Source organism: Buteo buteo, chromosome 12, assembly GCF_964188355.1.
Source record: "Buteo buteo chromosome 12, bButBut1.hap1.1, whole genome shotgun sequence".
Taxonomy (NCBI): domain Eukaryota; kingdom Metazoa; phylum Chordata; class Aves; order Accipitriformes; family Accipitridae; genus Buteo; species Buteo buteo.
The window spans coordinates 13,580,165-13,599,612 of record NC_134182.1 but is presented as its reverse complement, the minus strand read 5'-3'; the positions used below and the strand labels follow the sequence as shown (position 1 = coordinate 13,599,612).

At 41.2% G+C, this 19,448-nt stretch overlaps 1 protein-coding gene across 5 annotated transcripts in view; it reads left to right on the top strand.

The window, feature by feature from the left end:
• Positions 1-19,448, top strand: part of TRERF1 (transcriptional regulating factor 1) — a 104,732-nt gene that overhangs the window by 20,674 nt on the left and 64,610 nt on the right. For all 5 annotated transcript variants that reach the window (XM_075042776.1, XM_075042775.1, XM_075042772.1 and 2 more), the window contains one exon: positions 8,919-8,974. The gene's annotated coding sequence lies outside the window, so the exon portion shown is untranslated. The remainder of the gene's footprint in view (positions 1-8,918; positions 8,975-19,448) is intronic.

Genomic DNA, 19,448 nt, shown 5'->3' with positions numbered 1-19,448 from the left:
CAGAGTTAGGAAGTTCCTTGGGTGGTATGAACCCAGCTTTTTTGCAGGGAGTTGCTTTTAGATTGCCTGGCTCTTTAGGAATTGGTTGATATAATTTAATCTCGGGGAAAAGTGAGTCAGTCAGTTACTTAAAATAACATTTTTGCTAAAGCCTTGCCCCAGTGTAAAGTACTTGAAGTTTAAAAAAAAAAAAACCCAAACCAAACCCCAAAATAAAAAAAGCCCACTACGTTTTTCTCTTCCTTTGTCTTCAAAATTGTCTCAAAGATCTGACAGCAAGCTGTGAAATGGTTGTGACACTCACTATCTTGACTTAAGCCTGTATCAAGACTCTACTCCAGGGAGTGCAATCATGTGATAAACAGACTAGTCAAACAGGTCTTAATGGCTGCAATACTCGATTTAGATGCTTTCAGGGGCCTTCTCCTAGCAGGGTTTTGTAGGATAGGGACCATGAATTAGCTTCTCTATATACTGCTGGTGTGGCCCTTGGCTGAACAGGGTAAAGAAAAAAATAGTATGCATGCTCACAGAGACATAGCAAATAAGAGGGTAGTTCACCTTTTATTTCAACTCCTGGCGGTGCAGGTTTTATTGAACTGCTGTTAAAAGAGAATTGCTGAGTAAAATGGACTTATCCCAACTTCCTCGGATGATTCCAGCACAAGTGCTGCAGTGCCAGTCCTGTGTTTCTTGGGTTAAGAAAAGTAAACCGGGACAGCAGGAAGTGAGGATGTAAACTGTGCTTACTTCGCCGAAGCAGCAGGAAAATAATGACATCACTGTTTTTTTCAAGCTTTGAGCAATCTTAAATTTATGTAGCCATTTTCATCATATCTGTTTCATGAAGAAAAATGTATATATTCCGTAGTGCTTGATGTGGTTGTATTCTTAACTTTTTACGATGGTGGCTTATACAGACACGGTAACTGCTTTGAAATGGTGTTTGTTTTATTACAGACCTGATTATTTGTGAGGGAATGAGAATTAAAGATTTTAATAACAACAACTACTGGCAGTATCTCCCTCCTCCCCCATCCATTTAAATATCTTCCCCTTTCTTTTATTTTTTTATGTGAAATCTGTGCAAGTTATCCACTGAAATAGTAGTATGTGAGACAGTTGTAATTCAGCATTTTCTGTAGTAATCCATTTCAGCAAAGAAAGGGCTGTGAAACTTTTTATTAAAAGTTCCAAAAAAAAAAAAATAATAAAAATCCGAAAGTTCTGGCTCTTGAATCCCACTTTTTTCTTCTGAAATTTTTACTTGTTGGTGTAATTCTTTTCAAGAAGTTCTACTGCTTTCAGAAAAAAAATGATGCTCAATGAAAATCATGGGGTAGGTAATACAGAAGCCTTTGTACGATGTTCACTGACCTACCTAAGAAACCCAAGAGAGATAATTACAACCTTTCTTAGTCTACATGTAAATGCACTGCGCAAACGTTTTTCCATGCAAAGAATGTGAACCAGTTACATTTTGGAATCTATACCTATATGGAAAATGGACTGTAAAAGAGATGCCTATTTCAGGCGACTTTTGACGAGTTCCAGATTAAAAAAAAATAAATTACAGCATATTAAATTATTAGGCATCTTTACTAGGGTATAAGAAAGATTTATGCTGTAATGAAATATTGCTGCAACCCAATTTAGAACTTGACAAATCCGGTTTTGTAGGGCTGAATTATAAGGGATACCTCATTATTTGAGGGGAAAACTTTTTTTAATTGTTATTTTTGGCACACTGGTCTCCTCTTTGGTTGGGCTGTGCTCTGTAGGAGCTGCTTTGGGCAAGATGTCTCAGCTGAGCCTTTTTCAAGGGATCTGTGCAGGATGAAGTCATAATTAAGTATCACATCCTGGCAAGCCTTTCTTACCACATGTGGTCACTGATTTCAAGTTAAATGCTTGCAGTCCTCATTGCTCCTCTGGGTCAGAAATGTAGGTCTTCTTAAAAGCACGGACTTCTACTTTATTGTGAGATATTCCTTACTGATGCTGTGTATCAGATAATTTCTACTGATACTGTATATCAGATATTGCATATACAGTATCAGTAGCTATACAAAATTTAGCTACACCAAAATTACATGTATCCTGCTTGTGTTTTTAAAAACAAAGCCTCTATTCCTTCCTTCTGCATACAGACCTCTCAACTGCCTCTCACTTTTAAACTCAAAGCGTGCCCTTGTGCAATGTATTCAGAGTATGACCTGGCATTATGGCTTGCAGCAGACAACAGGGAACATCACAAAAAACCCATCATTTGCTCAATTTAGGAAGTCTAACCAAAATTTTGGGTAGCAAATACCTCTTTGACCATTTTTTGAGGTTGCTTGTGGTATTCTTATGTTACTGTTCACAGGTTCTCAGTTGAGAAACAAAACTGGAAACAAACAAAGTTTGTGCATTTGACTAAACTTAGAGCAAATTTTAGCTGGAAATAGTATTTCTTTATAGGATAATGAATTTCTTGTGTGCAAGGTTTCTGTTTCTCCTGCTGTCCTAGCATGCAAAGTGATTGATCTTAAGCAAATTACATACACTTGTAACTACAACCATGTATGCGCACATATGGGAGCATGTGACAAAGCAAAACAAAAATGCAGGGTTTGAGCTCGGCTGGTACATCTTTTGGGAACCTTTTCTCCTTGTTCCTGGGAGAGAGAAGTTTCAACTTCTTCCGATGCTGTCTGTGTGTTAACCTGGTCCTGTGGTTCCACAAGCGCTCTTTCTGATGTGTTGCGCCTACCACATTGGAGGAGTAAGGCATTGCCGGATGGCTTATGTGGTCAGGTATAAGTAACAGATGGAGTGTTTACATTTAGGAGAATCTTATATTGAATACTTAAAATGACTTGCTGGTAAGCACAGCTTTAGAAGTTTAAGAAGAGTCACAGTTTGGTGTGTTGAATGTGCACTATGTTATGTGCTTAGCTTCAACTATAAACCATTTGCTGAGTTTTAGTGACTCTGATGTTTAGTCTTTGCCCCCCCTGTTTAGACATCAGTAGCCAAGTGTTTTGCCTCTGTATGTAGCCTCAAGTTGCACTTTTTTTCTGATGTAGTCATCAGATCACATTATTTATAAAATGAGGACATCCTTTTGGACTTCATGTGTAAACAGTCTTAAATATGTGCTCAGGCAGAGAGACTCTTGTCTGTTTATCTACAGTTGAAGCCCAAATATTAATAAATACTAACATTAAATAGTGGTTTTTTTCCCCTTTCTCAATATTCATTTAAGTTTTCCCTTTAAGGCTCAGATTGCTTCTTTAGATTACCCAGAGAAAAACTTTCACCTTGCCCTTGATCAAGTTAGTAGTTGCAGTATGTCTCTGCTACTGTGATTTATCATGAGTTAGGGCAAGCAAGTGAACTCTTTTGGAGTTGTTCCTACTGGGCAGGTATTAGCGTAATCGAAACCATGTCTGCAATTGCTGGTACATGCGTTTGAGAGTAGGATCTGCCATCTTCAGGCAGTATGATGACTCCAGGTCTGTTAATTTTGGAATTAATCGTGAGAGCTGGAAGCCTGCCCACCAGCTCACCAGGGTGCCATTTAAAATTTCTTTGGAGCCAAGTTGGTGTTGGACTTTGCTGCTTATTTGTAAGACATCTCAACAGGCAACAAAGTACTCTTCTTGTAGTAGGGATTTGGGGGTGGTGGAAAGGGACTCTCAAGATCAGAGGTGATTAGTGTTGCCTCGGGTGCCTGCAGCAGGAAAACACTTTTTGCCCTCTCTCCTGCATCTTTTTGAAGATGATGTGCTGGAAACCTGGGAGGTGGCAATCAGAGTGGCTGCCTTCAGCTGGAAGGGGAGATGGGAAAGCAAGAAGCAGGATGCTGTAAAACAGGGGCTGAGAAAGGTGCATCTTACATAGCTTTTAAAGGTACCAACTCCTGCCAGGGCAGCTTCATTTGTGTGTTTGTTTTAGCTTTCTGGCTTTTTTTTAACAAAACTTCAAACATCCTTTTAGCCAATGACAGCAAGGTTTGCAAATCAAAACCAAATCTGAGCATAGCACTACACTTGAGTGAGCTGTGCTAATCTAAGACGAGCTTCTGTTTCCTGCTTAGAGCTTCTCTCCCATGCTCTTGTTTGGCGCATGTACAGTACTCTGCGCTGACAGACACCTTTGAGACACAAATCAGTTAAAGAAGTGCGTGTGGTGGCAACTGCTCCAAGCTTGGTATTTCATGTGCTTATTGGGTACCTACTCATTGTTAGGAAGTAGGTGTTTGGAGTCACGTGGGCTAGAGAGGAGTCCTACATTTGTGAATTAACATCCATAACAGAGTGGTCTTGGGTCCTTTTTGTGTGTTCCTATGATCAGACAAAAAATGTAATCTGTTAATAAAAGTAATCCCCATAAGAAGTCATACAGTGCAAGCAGTGTGTGAGCAGAATTTTTAGGTAGTTAATATGTTGAACTGATAGAATCCTGCGTAGTCCAGCTCTGCAGTTTGCATAAAAGCAGCCCCTTAAAGAGCCTGTGGTCTCATCTTCTATCAGCAACTCAATGACTGACTTTCACTTTCCTTACAGTAAGAGAATTGATAGAGAAGAGAATTTGCCATCAGTTCTCTCTCTCTACATTTTTCCAGTTTGGCCTCCACAAATTGTACAGCCTCCCTTTTCTCTGCGTGGGAGAGTACAGACTGCTGCTGGAGGCAATGAGGAGAGATTAACATTCATCTGTTCTCTCCTCACTCTCTTTTCCATCCTGTGGGCATGGGAGACTTATGAATGTGCCACTCCTTGGGGGAGCGTTTCTACTCATTGCCCTGATGAGAAGACCACAGAGACACCGATAAGACTGTGTGAGTTTCACGTTGCTGATTAAATTGGCACATGAAAAAGCAGAGTGCAGCGGCTCTGTAGAAGAGGTCAGAGAGGAAGATGGAAGGACTGGCATAAGCCTTGGGTCGCTCACTTGCCAAGAGATCTCCTTTTCCAGAGTCCATGCACATTGAGGGCTTAACGCAAAGTCTGCCTCCTCACTTGGGTCTTTCATGAAAAGTGGTATGAGTTTATTTTGCAAGAGCTCTGTTTTGAGCAGAGATACTTACTACTTTGATTCTTACTGTGTGTTTTCATGTTGCATTAATAGCCAGGAAATCTGATGGGGAGTATGGGGAAACAAATGTGGTGTTTTTTTTTTTTAAAAAAAAAAAAAAAAGTCTTTGCTGGTGTGGAAGCTAAAGCTGATATTGTACATGTGTGTACAATCATAGCAGTGGTTGATAACACTCAAATGCAGGATCAGGAGATTTAGTTTCACTTTGTGGTATTGGCAGGGACAGGAAAGGTCTTGCAAACACTTGTTTCCGAATCACCCTGCCACAAGGGGAGCTGACGTTGCCCTTTGGTATCCATTTACCCTTCACAGGAGACAGGTACCGAGGTGGGTGCACACCATGAAGGGGTGATGTGTTTGTTTGTGTCTGCTTCCTTCTGTGTGAGCACCAGCCTCAGGCTGACTGTGCAGAAACAGCAGTTGTCTCGTTGTTGTCTTCTGCTGCTCTTGCAATTACTAGCCAGGCGTTCTTTCTCCCCGCTACCCCCCATCCTAATAGGGAGTGGTTGATAGTTAGCCTTTACTAATTTAGGACTGTGGGAGGTTTGTTATCAATGAACTGCAATCAGAAAGTATTGCTCTTCCTTCAGTTAGTAGCCCCTGCAGGAATGAGAGCAGTGGGCCTCTTCCAATCCTTTCCAGAGCTAGCCACTGCCCAGTGGGATGTGATGGGCCAAGTGCCACCACCACGGTGGCCTGGAGGTGATGGATGGTGGTTGTGAGAATCGCAGAATCTGGGAAGTCTTATGAGCACGCAAACAACATCTTGCATGAGGCAGTGGAAGACTACAAATGCAGTATTTCTTGAAAGATATGGTGAGGATTTCACCCAGGGTAGCATGCGTATTGCTGACAGTGGCAGGCAATTTCTGTGGAGCTGCTTGTTGAACTTCTGGAAAGGTGTTGGTAACGGGCATCAAGTGTGGTGAGGTTGGTACAAGAGGAACAAAACCTCCCATTCAGATAAAAGCAGGGAAGGGGAAACGCTGCCACGTGTGGGACTGGTTCAGGCTAAACTGGTCTGTGCAGTAGTTTCTGCAGCTCTTCAGAAACATACTACAGGGTTGAGCTTCCCAGTTCAAACAGGTCCGTGTTCACATTTCAGTCAGGCTTTGGGAAAGCAGAAACAGCACCATTTGTGTCCCACTTCATTTGAAAAAGCAAATTAAAAAAAAAATCTTGAATGCCAGCCATCTGCTGATATCGCATCCAAACTATCCCTGTATCTGGATGCAGAGGAGGGAGATGGTTTCTGCAGCGAGATGCGCTGTTCAGAGTGGAAGCACTGCCTGTACCTGGGGGTGCTGCTGCTGGATCCAGAAACCACCAGAGGAGCATGTGCAGGATGGCTTGGCATCTCTGTCCAGCCACTTTCTGTAGTACCAAAACAGTCCTGCCCAGAGAGAGTGAATCCGAGTCCCATGCTGCTGACACAGACCAGAACGCTTGGTTTATGGATCACTGAGAGGAGGTTTGAGCATTTCTGTGAAGTGGATGTGGAGTGATGGGGTGGTTAGAAGCCACTGTATTGATGGCTGAGGCAAAAAGATAGTAATCTCTTTCTCCCTGTAGCCTGGTCATTGTTTTGATAATGTTGTTTTGGAAACAGATTAGGTTGTGGTTTTCTACAAGTTGGCTATTAAAATAGGCCCACTAACACAAGTCCTCAGCCGGACGCAGGAAATGAGCAGGCTCATTTTTCTTTAATTCTTTTCATCCCAGATCTCCCCCAGCAAATACCCAGTGAATTTTGATTTGTTTATGATGGTGCTTTTTCTGAAGTCAGCATGTCATTTTTTTATGTTGTATTTCTCTCTTCCTTTCTATTATAGAAGTTGAGTGCTGCTTCTGACCTGATAGCATTGTGTGAATGTGAACACAAGTAAGGCAGTAGAGAGTTAAAAAAAAAAAAGCAAAAAACAAAACACAAAACCCCATTAATTAAAATATTTACATTGGAAGCTGCAAAACATTTACTCTGAGTAAAACAAACTTCCCCATTGTTCTTGTATGATTGCTGCAGTTTCTGTGAAAATAGCCAGGAAGAGGTTGTGCTCTGAGGAATTTTACTGGGTTGGCAGGGGAATAGTAGGGTAGGGATACTCAGGTGGGCTCTTGGTCAGTGGCTTTCTCTTGTTCAAATATTTGTCACATGGATAAAAGATCTCTTCTTCATAGAAAAAAACCAAAAAGAATCCAAAAAGCCTCCGTAGTTGTGGAAGTATGTTGTCATATTATTCTGGTAATGCCAAAAAATAAATGATCATCATCAGAAGATAAGAAAATGGTATTCACTGGATGAAAGGTTTATTTTTAGCACTTAAAGTGTACACTAATGTACACTTAAAGCAGAAAAAGAGAAGCATCTCAGAGCAGGCATTTTGGACCCTGGTTCCCAGGCAGCCCCACTGGCTGGGGGACACATGTGCTGCCGTCCCTGTTCTGCTGGCAGGGAAATGGCAGTGCAGTGCGGTGAAGGATGTGATCCTTCCATGGTGCTGAGCACCTGTGGTTCCCACTGGGGTCTGTTGGCATCGCAGCTGCCCGGTGTCCAAGGAAAATGAAGTGAGGGTGCAAATCAGGGATGTCAGACCACTAAAACACAATGTTTTCTTTGCATCTAGTTTTGTACTTTAGGCACAGGGATACTCTTAGTAGCATCACTACAGGAAGAGTAAGCAAACACAAAACCTCTTTGCTTCAAACACTTCTATTCCTGCCATATCTTCCCCTGGATAACTGGATTGAAAAATTAAGGATTGTTTGGTGTTTTTTTAAAAATAGTATTCTCTCATACAGTGTGCCATTTCACTCTTACACTTTTCTGGCCTTTTCCAGCCTGGCACTGGACTAACAGGCTTCTAGGGCTTGTGGGCAGGACGCTGAAAAGTCTAAAAGGGTGTGTGGAGGGGTTGGTTTGTTTGGTTTTTTAGATCCTTGATCCACATTTCTCACTCTAGGCAGGCTGTTATGCCTTTCAAAGTTGCCAGATGGGAGGTCTCTCTTCTGCCCTAGTGACTTACAGACTGGCTGGATTGCAGGTCATGTATCCTTTTCTTAATTGTGCCACGGAAAAGTGTTTGTTCAAGCCTGAGTCTATCATGACTGTAAATTTTATTGACAATTTCAAGGTTGCAGTTTTGCTGTGTAGGCACGTGGTACTCTTTCCTCTGATCTAAGGTATGCCAGACTGCATCATGTTTACCTATATTATAAAAACATCTTTTTTGCAATGAAAGGTTGGTTTGTAAAGGTGTTAGGAAATTAAGCGTACTTGTACAGGGTAGGCATCATTTAAACTTGTGCATGAGAGCTTTGTTCCATCCCTTTCTTGCATGCTTTACTGTATTTAACAAAGGCTACATGCTGACAGTTTCTTGGCCTGGAGATAAAAGGTGCTGCATACCCAGGTTTGATACATTGATGGAAAATAGTCTCCACAATGTATAACACCGCTGTGATTATTGCTAGCCATTACCACTGGTCTCATTTTACAACCATTCACATTATGTAATTTGATGCTCATTTAATTTAACGAGAGGATGCTGCAGACTTATTTATGACTCGGCAGGGCAACCTGTATGCTTTGGCCACCTCTGTTATCCTTGCTGAAGGAGGAAGAGCATGTTTCTTACCGAACATGTTACAACATCTTTAATACCTTTGTATCCAGGTTTCCCAGATTGCCACAGATGGGAGGGCAACTTGCCTGGGGTATAGATTATACTGGAATGGCAGCAGAAGTTTAACTTTTTTTTTTTTCTTGAACTGCTTATTAGCCTTTTGTTGTGAGATTATCAGGAGGTATTAATGGACTTTTCCTTTTGTTACAGATGGAATTTTATGACTTGCTGGATTCTGAATAGGACGAGGAGATGCGTCTGATAAGGTAAGAGAGAGGGTAAGATAAACGTGTTCCTACACAAAACAGTCTCACTGGTTTGTTGTTTGGGTTGAAGACAACTGTTTCTTTCCCTGACAGAACCCTGAAAATAATTGAGATACTTATTTTTAAGTTACATCTGCCTCTGACCTTCCAAGCAGAGACCATCTCTGTTCAGTACAGCTTCTGTCCCAGTCCTTTCTCCTGTTGAACTGATGTACAAAGTCCAGAAGACAAAAATTTATGCCTTTCCAGGCGTGGGGGTTAGCAAGATAGATCATACTTATCCTACTAATTTAGAGCTTTTTATAAAGTAACAGATGAGCTAGAGTTTTTGGTCAGTTCTGAGATATTGTGCCCCCCCCCCGCATTTGAAAGGTAAAAAGATCTCTGAGCTGTTTTAACTTATACGCTTTAAAACTTGTTTTTCCTGTTGCAATATTTTTGAATTCGGACTATTTTTGTTAGGACAGAGTGTATATGAATAGAAAACCTCTAGTTTTGAGTTTGAAATATTTGCTGTCACTAATGTGCTGAAGGAAGCTGTAGGTTTGCTGATTTATTTATTTTTTTTTTTTAATAGTGTTCTTAAAAGTCAGTGTTCAGATACTTTTTTCTTTTCGGTTTCTGGTTCAGAGGCTTCCACTGGCAGAGAGGAGTAGATGTCTTTAAAACTCTTAGGTGTTAGAATAACCATATTCAAATAACAAACAGCCAAACACCGTAGTAGTATTACATGGGGATTGTCACTGTCTTTCAACCTACAATCTACCCTGTGACTATCCAGCTCTATCACTTACGTGTTTCATTTTGTTTCCTCTGTCTTCCTGAGCTCTGTGCCATTTACAGGCCTCAAAAATCCCTGTTGTTCTTTTTGGATGTTGGTTGGAAAATGCAGTGGAAACAGATAGATGCATGATGTCATTGTATGAGGACCAGAACTAAATTACTTCTTCCTTGGATTCAGAGATTTAGCCCTTGTAGACGCTCTTGAGGGTTTGGTGGTGGTTTTTTTGTTTTGTTTTTGGTTTTTTTCCCCATTTAAGTTTTGTTTGCCAAGTAGAGTTAACCTTTGGAGGATGGCTGCCCAAGCAAGAACTGAAAACTTTGAACGGCTCTTGGCACTGTGTGGAGTATGCAAGAATCGGACTTGCTTGCTGCTTAGGTTTTTTTGCAAGTGTTAGGCACTTTGTCCATTCAAACTACCCTCTTTCATGCCATTGTTGAATTGTGTTATGAATATTTTATTTAATGGCTTACTCTCTACCTGAAGGTGGTCTTGTATGTGTACAGTTGGTAAAATACAGCTCTTCAGGTGAGAGGTCTTGCAGTCTGCAGTGCTATTACACAAAGCACCTTGCATGCATGCCTTGTTTGTTATGTAAACGAGCTTCTTCACTTGCACGTGTTTGAACTGGTCTACCTATGCTCCAAGAACGGGCAATTAAAATTGCTTTCAGGACTTCTTAGAGCATGTTCAGCCAGACCTGCGCCAGCACCCCTCTGCACGCAGGCGGTTCAGCTGCCATCGCATGCCTGCCTCTGGCATTGCTGTGGCTGGAGGCTGTGCGGTGCCCACTGTGGCATCACCAACGGTATGTGTACGCTCTCATCGAAAAGCAGCATGGCCAGGATGGGATAGGTAGAAATGCTTGTGTTCAGGCTGGTTTGTTCTAGCAGATTCAGTTGATGAAGTGTATTTGTCCAGTGTCAGTGGAATGCTGGGGACTTGTTTGGCGTGCACATGGGACAGCGCTTTAGTCATGCTCACTCAGCTGCTAGTGTTTTCCTAAGATGTTACTCCTCATGCATTATACATATATAGTATCCATATATTGTTTAATTTTAAGTACTGTTCTGCAGAGTGGATATTGGTAAATCTGTGTGCTATAATGTGGGCAGCTCTTGTGGCACAGCAGCTGGCTGCTGTTGTACCGTCTCTTCCAGGGCAAGCTTGTTCTCCCCTTTACTCATAAAACAACCGCCAGGGAGGCTCTGGTTCTAGCAAGGTCTGCAGCTTGAGGCCATGACACCTTCTCTCGCCACAGCTTTATTACCAGCCCCCAAGCATGTACAAATTGTGAGCCAGATCCCTAGCAATTGCAGGACTGGCTTTAAAATGAGGTTCTGGGGAGGAAGAAGTAGCACTTTCCACTGGCTCTTGTCGTTCACCTCTAGAAGAAAATATTCTGGCCTCGTTTTGTGTGATACTTTCTCAGGTTTGAAATTAATCCTGAGCTATGAATGTGTGTATCTCGTTCCCCTTTCTCTGAGAGGGCTTCGTTTATCCCTTCCCCAGCAGCCTGAGCTGGAGAAATGCCACTGTCCCACTCCAGGTCTTCCTGTATTGCAAGAAGTGGCTGTCCTGGTCATGTTCCTTCTCAAGGCCACAGTTGTCAGGTGACCCTCATTCTTCCAACTATCCTTTACTACTGTGGCATCAGTGTTGTTTTATTTATTTTATTTTTTTAGCCTTCTGTTCTGTTTCTGCGTTCCCTCTCCCCATTTACATCTGGGTTTCCCTCCTTCCAGACAGGCATCTGGATCCTGCCCCAAACATGCCCTCCAGTCCTGTCTGTGCCTCCTGTCCTTGTTTTCCCTTGGTTGCTTACAGTTTTCATGGATATTTCCTGGCCCTGTTCGTTCCCTGCTGTTATCTTCTTCTGGGGGAGTACTTCTGAAGCACTCCCATGTTTCTTGCTGCTGTTGCAATTAAAGAGGTTGCTATCTTTTAGTCCCATTTAAAGCAATGAGAGATGGTCCAGTCTGTGCAGGGACTAATCTTGTCTTAATCCTAGCCATGGTGACTTCCTTGTAATGGCTGGCTTTTGGCATCCTTCCTATTGATTATGTGATGGGGTCAAATAAAAAAAATTAATAGCTTTTTTTAATATGCCTGAAGCCTAATGATGAAATTATAAGACTTCAAGCTTGCATTGATGTTGCCAGACCTCTACCCCAATATTTTCTTTTTCTTTCCCCATATTTCCCTGTGCCTTTATCTTACTTCCTCCCAAGTAACCTGGGGCCCTTGTGAACTCCAAGTCAGGTTTCACATGATGTCTGCCCAATAGCTCAATCATAAATATAAAATCGTTCTATAAGGCCTAATCTATTTTCAGAGGTATGTTTATGAGATAAAAATTACTTCGATTGCTGAAACGGCATTGTGTCATTTTTGGAAGGAAATGACAAGGAAGTAACTGTTATCAGGCCTATTTTCACCCACCGTTAGCTTAGACCTGACAAATTACAGCTCCAAGGTTGCTTGCCTTAACAGTTGCAAGTTAGGTTGCTAATTAATATTGATTATCTGAAAAGGAGTAGGTTGATGTATATTCTATTATTAATAGCTGTTAACGCACTTTATAAGAGCAATCTGTTTTGCAAACGTTTTCTGGTTGTTCTTTTTTAATGAGTCTTGGCAGTGAAAACCCTGGTTTAACACATGCAGAACTACAGCAACTCATTGAAGTATTTGTGGGTTTTTGCATTTTCGGTGTGTTTTTGTTGTTATTTTTTACAGGAAGTAGTGCTTGATTTGGATGAGATCAAATAGAGGCAAAGTCCAGGAATTATTTCTGTCTAAACTGGTACCTTGTGGTTTCTTCCTGTGTTAGTGCACATCAGTGCAAAACTCTTGCATCACTGCTAGTTTTAATAGCTTCCTTTGACATTGCCTATGAATATTTTTGTCTCCACAGAAGCCATCTTAGGCAAAATTTCAAAATAAGAAAGCTAATTTCAATTAAACAGTAACAGGTAATTTGAGTTCCTTTTCTTGTGTTATTTAGCTGGTTTGTCACAATATGTGGAAAGTACCTGGAAAGCACAGGGAGAAAAATGGGAAATATCTCATGCATAAGGAAAAGCCTCTAGATAACGAAGTTGGGAGTGGGTGGGTGGAGAAAATATCTACGTAAATGTAGACATCAAGGTAAATGGTTTTTCCTTTTCTTTTTCTTCCAGAAAATTTGAATATTTGCACGATCTGATGTTGCAAGTTGTAAATGCTTAACACTTCTAAAAGAATAAATTACTTCAGTGCCTGAATGTGTAGATAACTGTCAGCTTCAAAGGATCAAGTGAGTTGGAAGGAATGTCTGGAGAACTCGGTATAGGCAGGTACCAGGCAGAATATAGAAAGCAGGGGAATACATTCAGCTATATAACAGAGGCCTAGATGTAAGTTTATATATAAATTAAGACTAATCATGTTACGAAAAGCAAATTTCTGTGGTTCTGCTTTTAATGTAAAAGTGGCAACACACTTCCCCCTCCCCGTCTCTGTCACACTGGGTTTCCCAAGCTGCTTGTTATAAGAATTGTGCTGCTTCTATAAAAATTGAGATGGAAAATTAACCTATTTAATGCTTTCAAACTACCCTTACAAAAAAGGCCACCTTTCGCTGTGAAATATCCTCGTTGTGAGCTAGTTCTGTAAGAAGTAAGTAGTTTTTGAGAGAAACTGAAATCAGTACTGTAAAATGCACATTAAAGCTATAGGGCTAAGATGGAAAGAGCCATTTCAGCTTTTGCTTGAGAGTCGAACTGATCTGAAGTTCCCCTTGGAGTACGTAAAGCGCAAACAAGGTTGGGTGTAGTTTAGTGTTGCAGTCTCTGGGATGCAAGTTGCCTGTCTTTCACCCCACCCCACTCAGTGAGCCAATGCAAGGTCCTAAACCTGGTGAAACTACTAGCTCTGACTTCTCTTTAGGGTTATTCTTCTGACCCAAGTTCCCTGGGCTCCAACGGGCATGCAGGCACAGGGGGAGCCTTTAGGACAGACCCTGGGGGTTGCAGCTGGCCCTTTGGGGTAGGCACCTGCCAGAGCAGGTCTGCAGGGTGACATGGGCATCACTGTTGCTGCTCATCACTGAGCCCACCACCCTGACTGGGCGCACCCTTCTTTCCTTCTTTCTTCTCTGATGTTGGTGGCATGACTGGAGCTTGGAGGCATCATGTGGGGAGCAGGTGACCCTCTACATGGCGAGTGCGCAGGGTACCAGTTCTGTGGCTGCGGGGTGGCCACCAATTTCAGTGCTTGAAAATATCGCTGGCAGTCAGGAACTTCTAACTGCAGCTCTGCTAATGACTGGTGTTGTGGTTTTGGGCAACTCCCTTGGTCGTCTTTGAGTCAGCTCCCTTGTCAGTAAAAAGGGGATGATACTCCTTTGTAACTTACTGTTGAAATGATTAATTATTGTGCTTCAGATGTCAAGGTCCTGCCATGTATTGTTACCATTGGTATGGAGAGGCCTCTTGGCTTTTGTTAAGAAACCCTGGCTCGAAGAACACAACAGGGTGTGGGGACTATTTGGGTTTTTTTTCCTGTTAACTTATGAAACAGATCAGATTGACTCTTGGTACCAAAGTGCTAACCACCACTACCGACCATTTGAATCTTGGCCCCCTCTCCTCCCCTTTTCCTTCCTCTCCACAACTCCCTTCTTGACTGTCCACTCTTCATATCAAACCTTTTCTAAATGAATTAAAGGCAGGGTACCAAATAATGTTAAAAGGGAAATTTTAGTTGAGGCTGTAGGTGAAATCCTAGCAGTGAGGCTAAAGGTTTGCTGCTGGTGCAACGAGATAGAGAAATGTCCCGCTTTTTTCTCTGAAACCCATTCTGCATGGAGGCTGTGTAGTTTCCAGGCTCTGGCTTGGTTGCCAACCTAAAACATGCCAGAACTTGCTGGGGTTTTTTTTGTTTTTGTTTTGTTTTTTTTTAAAACCTAAAAATAATGTTGGGCAGAGCCCAGTGAGTGAAAAGTTGCAGAATTAACATATGAGATTAAACTTAAAAGCCCCTAGATGTTAAATTAAAGGAAAATATTAGTTAAGGTACCCAGACAGAGCTCTGAGAACAGCAGAAGCTTGTTTGCTGTTAGTCTCCCACAAAAAATGTGCTGTCTTGGTTCATGATTGACACCCCAGCTGCAGGTGGTAACTTCCTGCTCCTGTTGAAAGAGCTGATGTGTTAAGAAGCTGAGGGCTTTCCCTAGTCCACCCACTTGGGTGGTGGGGTTGTGTGGGGCAGGCAGCCATTGGTGTTCTTGCTGGGTGGGTGCCAGTCTGCAGCCCAAGAAGCAAAGCCAGCTGTGACTCTTGTCTACTCTCTGGTTGCCCTCTTGATGCTCAGCCAGTGTGCCTTGAAATTACAGGGGCTACTCATGACTTGTGGACTTCATAAACTCTGAGGAATGGGCTTTAGTTTTAGAAAACATATTCTGTGAAATACATTCATAGATTTCTGTCCCCACAATGAGCTTCTGGTGTCTGCTCTTCCTGTCTTACTAGTGCAGATCATGAACTCCCAGTCATTTCTACAGTGAGTCCATAACTTCTGTTGTTACTCTACAGAGATACCCACTCCTGACTATAAATGACAGAAGGAGACATCCCAGTTGTAAATTACAATAATTTGCCTCTGGAAGAATTTTAGGCAATTCTATTTTGTGCTATAGAGATTCTTAGATGTTTTGTTCATGATTGTAGTAGTAGTAGTATGGCAAACTTTTTTTGTTTTTCTTTATCCATGGAGGGATGTAATATAATGCATTTTCCAGGTATGTTTGTTTGATATAAGTTGCTATGCGTTAAAAAGTGTTGAGAGAAAGATCTGGGTATCATAAGCTTTGGTGCTCAGATCTGCCATGAGTGATTCTACTTGGAAATCTCTTCATGTTCCTCATTTAGACACACAGAAATTTGAGTCTCCAGTACCAATTAACGGTAGCTAAGCAGCAGAACGGTGGATCACAGTCTGTCCTGGAGCTCTGGGAAAAGCCTTGAATACCCTGAACTAAGGCTGTGGAGCACTTTGAAGACCAATGAACTTTGATTTTAATATTCAGGGAGCAGCTGGTGCTTCTGAAGATATATGCTCCAAGAACCATACTGGTTGGAGTTACCTAAATACAGAGGTCTGTATTTCTGAATGGATAGCATTGCTGCAAAATGGGGATGTAAATGCCAGAGAAATTGTACAGGGTTTTAGTCAGCTGGATAAGATAGTAAGTGGTTCTTCTGGATACTGCATTTTGAAAGCTTGCTGTTGATGAGCTTCTGAGCATACTACATGTCATCAGTCAACTGTAATTATGTACAGTCAGGCAGAGGAGATTAATTCTGAACTCTTCAAACCTTTTTCCTCTGCCCAGCAGCATCTTTTTGGGGCCTAGTTTTGGCTAATGTATTCTTAACTTCTGACTAAATTTTGGTAGAGACATTTAGCCATTTTGTAAGTCACTGATAACCATTATCCTCATTGATAAGCCAAATATGCAGACTTTTTAAACTCTTGATATAAGATGTATTTTCTGAATCATTAGCTGTTCTTGTGGTATTTTCTTTTCTGAAGTGAATAGACCAGAAATGCATGTTGCCCTTGCTGTTATTGTTCTTTAGATAATACTCTCCCTCCCTGCCTTGCCTTATTCAAAATAATGTTCTTATCCATCCAGAGGCTATGTTTCCTTGCTTAGCTGCAGATTTGTGCAGGAAGTTTAGCATCTAGATTGTGTTTGCAGTGACCCCCAGTCTTTTTTACAGGATTGTTGCCTTTCCAATGCAATTCCCCAAGGGTAACTGTTGTGGTTCTTTTTTTAGTCCTAGGAGTTTGTAACTTTTGTGTTATTGCTCTATTAAAACCAGCTGTTGTTCAGATAAACTATACCTAGCAAAACATATACTTTACCAGAAAGTAACCTGATTTGAGTTTTGCTTACTGTTGCTCCAGGTTTCGTGTTCTGTGCAGATGACAAAAAGTGATGTCGTATTTTCTTTCAGATCGCTGGTAATGGCAATGGACAGCATCTCATCAGGCCCCCAAAATACCAAAGAAAAAATATGAGAGGAAGTCGGGTACATGGTGTCATTAGAGATGACACTTAAAGGATTTTGAATCCCTGAATTGAACTTCTTGTACTTTGCAGTTTGGGTTTGTGTGAACATAATTGCAGCTTTGAATTCTTTCTTTTAAATATTGCATGTATGTGGGGGAGTAGTTGTTTTGGTTTTGCTAACTAGCATTTTTCTAGAGAATTGTACTCATACCACTTGTGTTCTTTTTTGAAGGTAAAATTTAATGTTGATACTTTCTTTGGTCTAGTTCTTATATGAGATTAAGTACCAGACAGTTGCACATTTACCATCAACTAATAGTCAAAAGGTACAGTTTTGCAAAGACTTGGCTAAAACTAAATGAATAGCTCTCAATTTCCTGCGGGTGGTTTTTTTTTGTGTGCACTGCTTACCAATAAGGAATAGAGCAACTTTCCTCTTCTGAGATAGCTATGTTGCTAACTTCTATACTGTTGAAGTAATTTTGTTAAACAGGAGGAACAAAAAAGTTCATAAATTGTCAAAAGGAATTTGTCTACAAAGTGTGCCAACAGGGTTGGGTCTGTTTTTCCTCCTCCATTTTATCAGGAGGAAAAAAAGCTTGTTGCTTTAGTACTTCATTAGCCTTTCGCTTTCAGATGCTGAGCCTTAACAGTATATTGCTTTCATGATTTATTCTAATAGTTGCCTGTGAGCATAGTATTTGAACACACCTCCTGGAGATTAAAAAGGTCAAGACCTTTACTTCTGTAGGGATGTTGTGCACAGCCTCATTTTATGCATCTCACTCTGCCCATTTCTGAAGTGACTTGGGTAATTTGCTTAGCGTAGGAAGCCTGTGGGGACTGGAGTAGCGGTACCCTCCCACCAAAGCCATCTTCTGATGGTCAGGGAATACTCTACATTTGGTCTGTCTGTCGTAGGCTCAGATGAATTTTACCTCTAATAAATACTAGTGGTGTTGCTTTGATTCTGTGCATTGTTGGTTTGAAAACTTGAATGTTATACTAATGATTGCATGCTTTTTCTTATGCAAAGGAAAAGTGTACACTCTGGCCCTTATCCTAGTCTGTCCTATTAAAACCAGACAGGCAAATGAGCAGACTTGACTATGTCCCACTTAAACTTCCACTGGATTTCTTGAATAGACAACTTGGAAGAACAAATTCTCCTGTCCTTTTCCTCTCTCCTTTCTTCTGTTGGCTTGCAGCTTAAAATACTATGCCCTTTTGTAGCCTTAAGAGGGGGTGATGATGAAGTCTTCACTAGAAGTGTTCTCTGAAGTTGAACTAGTTATACCATCAATCCCACTAACATAACTCAGTTGAACTATTTGACACAAGGCTAGAAGGATATCCAACAAGCTTTTACTGATCGAAAAACATGAAAAATGTGCTTGGGATATACCTCTGCAGCTTGCTGTGTAACTTTTTCCTTTGATGATATTCTGGATGGACCATGCTGTCTAGAAAGCTTCCCATTTCTACCAAGAGAGGTTGTTGGAGAGCCATCGAGTAGTATCTGCATTATGTCTCCAGCAATTGATAAATGCATGCTCCATGTGTCACTTATTCAGAGAGACCAGCTGTTGCTCCTCAGTTCTGGTTTGAGGGTTGGAGCCAGATGAGAGAGTGTTCTTGTTTCTCCAGTTTTCAGACATGGTGCGCAGGGACGAAAGGGATGAGATGGCATGCTCTGAATACCCTTGTGAAGAGTGGAGTCTTGAGATGCTTTGTGGCTCTGACTACTTGAGACACAAAAGGAGGTGAAAACTATTGTTTAATTTAGATTTCAGCAGGTACTTAAGGGTCATCTGTAGGATAACCTGAAGTTCTGTCATTGGTTTCTGGCAAGATCTGTTGTTGCATGAGGTTTGAGTAAAAGTAGCAATGGCCACTGTTCACCAAAACCGTAGCTAACAGTGGTTAATGACAAGGTGTTCTCTCACATCATTAAAGTACTTTTATTAAAACAAGAAAGAGGGCTGTGTGTGTAGATGTCATGTTGGTGGATCCTGGTGCAAGAATCAAAACAAGTAATGCTGTTTAAGCACTAGTGAGTCACATACAGTTAGCTCCTGTGCTGTCTGTCATGCAAGACAAGTTCACGTTTGCTTAGCCTGCCGCCTTTTCATACATGATTTTAGTTTTCACTACTGATTAAATTGGAAATTATTTCCTTATGTTTTCAGATGTTGCCGTAATATTGAAGTGTTAATCCTTTTCTGGTTGCTTGTCCCCTTTTGTATATGTTTATATTTACTTCTTATCAAAGAAATACTATTATACAATTACATAAAAGTGCATCTGATGAATAGTTGAAGGAGATAGAGAGACTGACCTTCTATGTTCTTTTTCTCCCATTTAAAACAAATTGAGACTTACGTGATATTTTACTAGCAGACTCTCGCTTATCCGGGGAAATTATTTTTAAAGACCAGACCCTCAGAGTATTCTTTTCATTTGGAAGGGGTTAATGTCAGCTTTCCATGTTGAGCCAGTGTGACTGGTATCTGGGATGTAGAAACACAGGTTGCTGTTGGTGAGCATGTCCTTTGTATAAGTAGTTTCCTTAGCAGGTGATGAACTTCTTCCTTAATGATTTAATTACTTAATCTCAGGAAATCCTTGGGGGA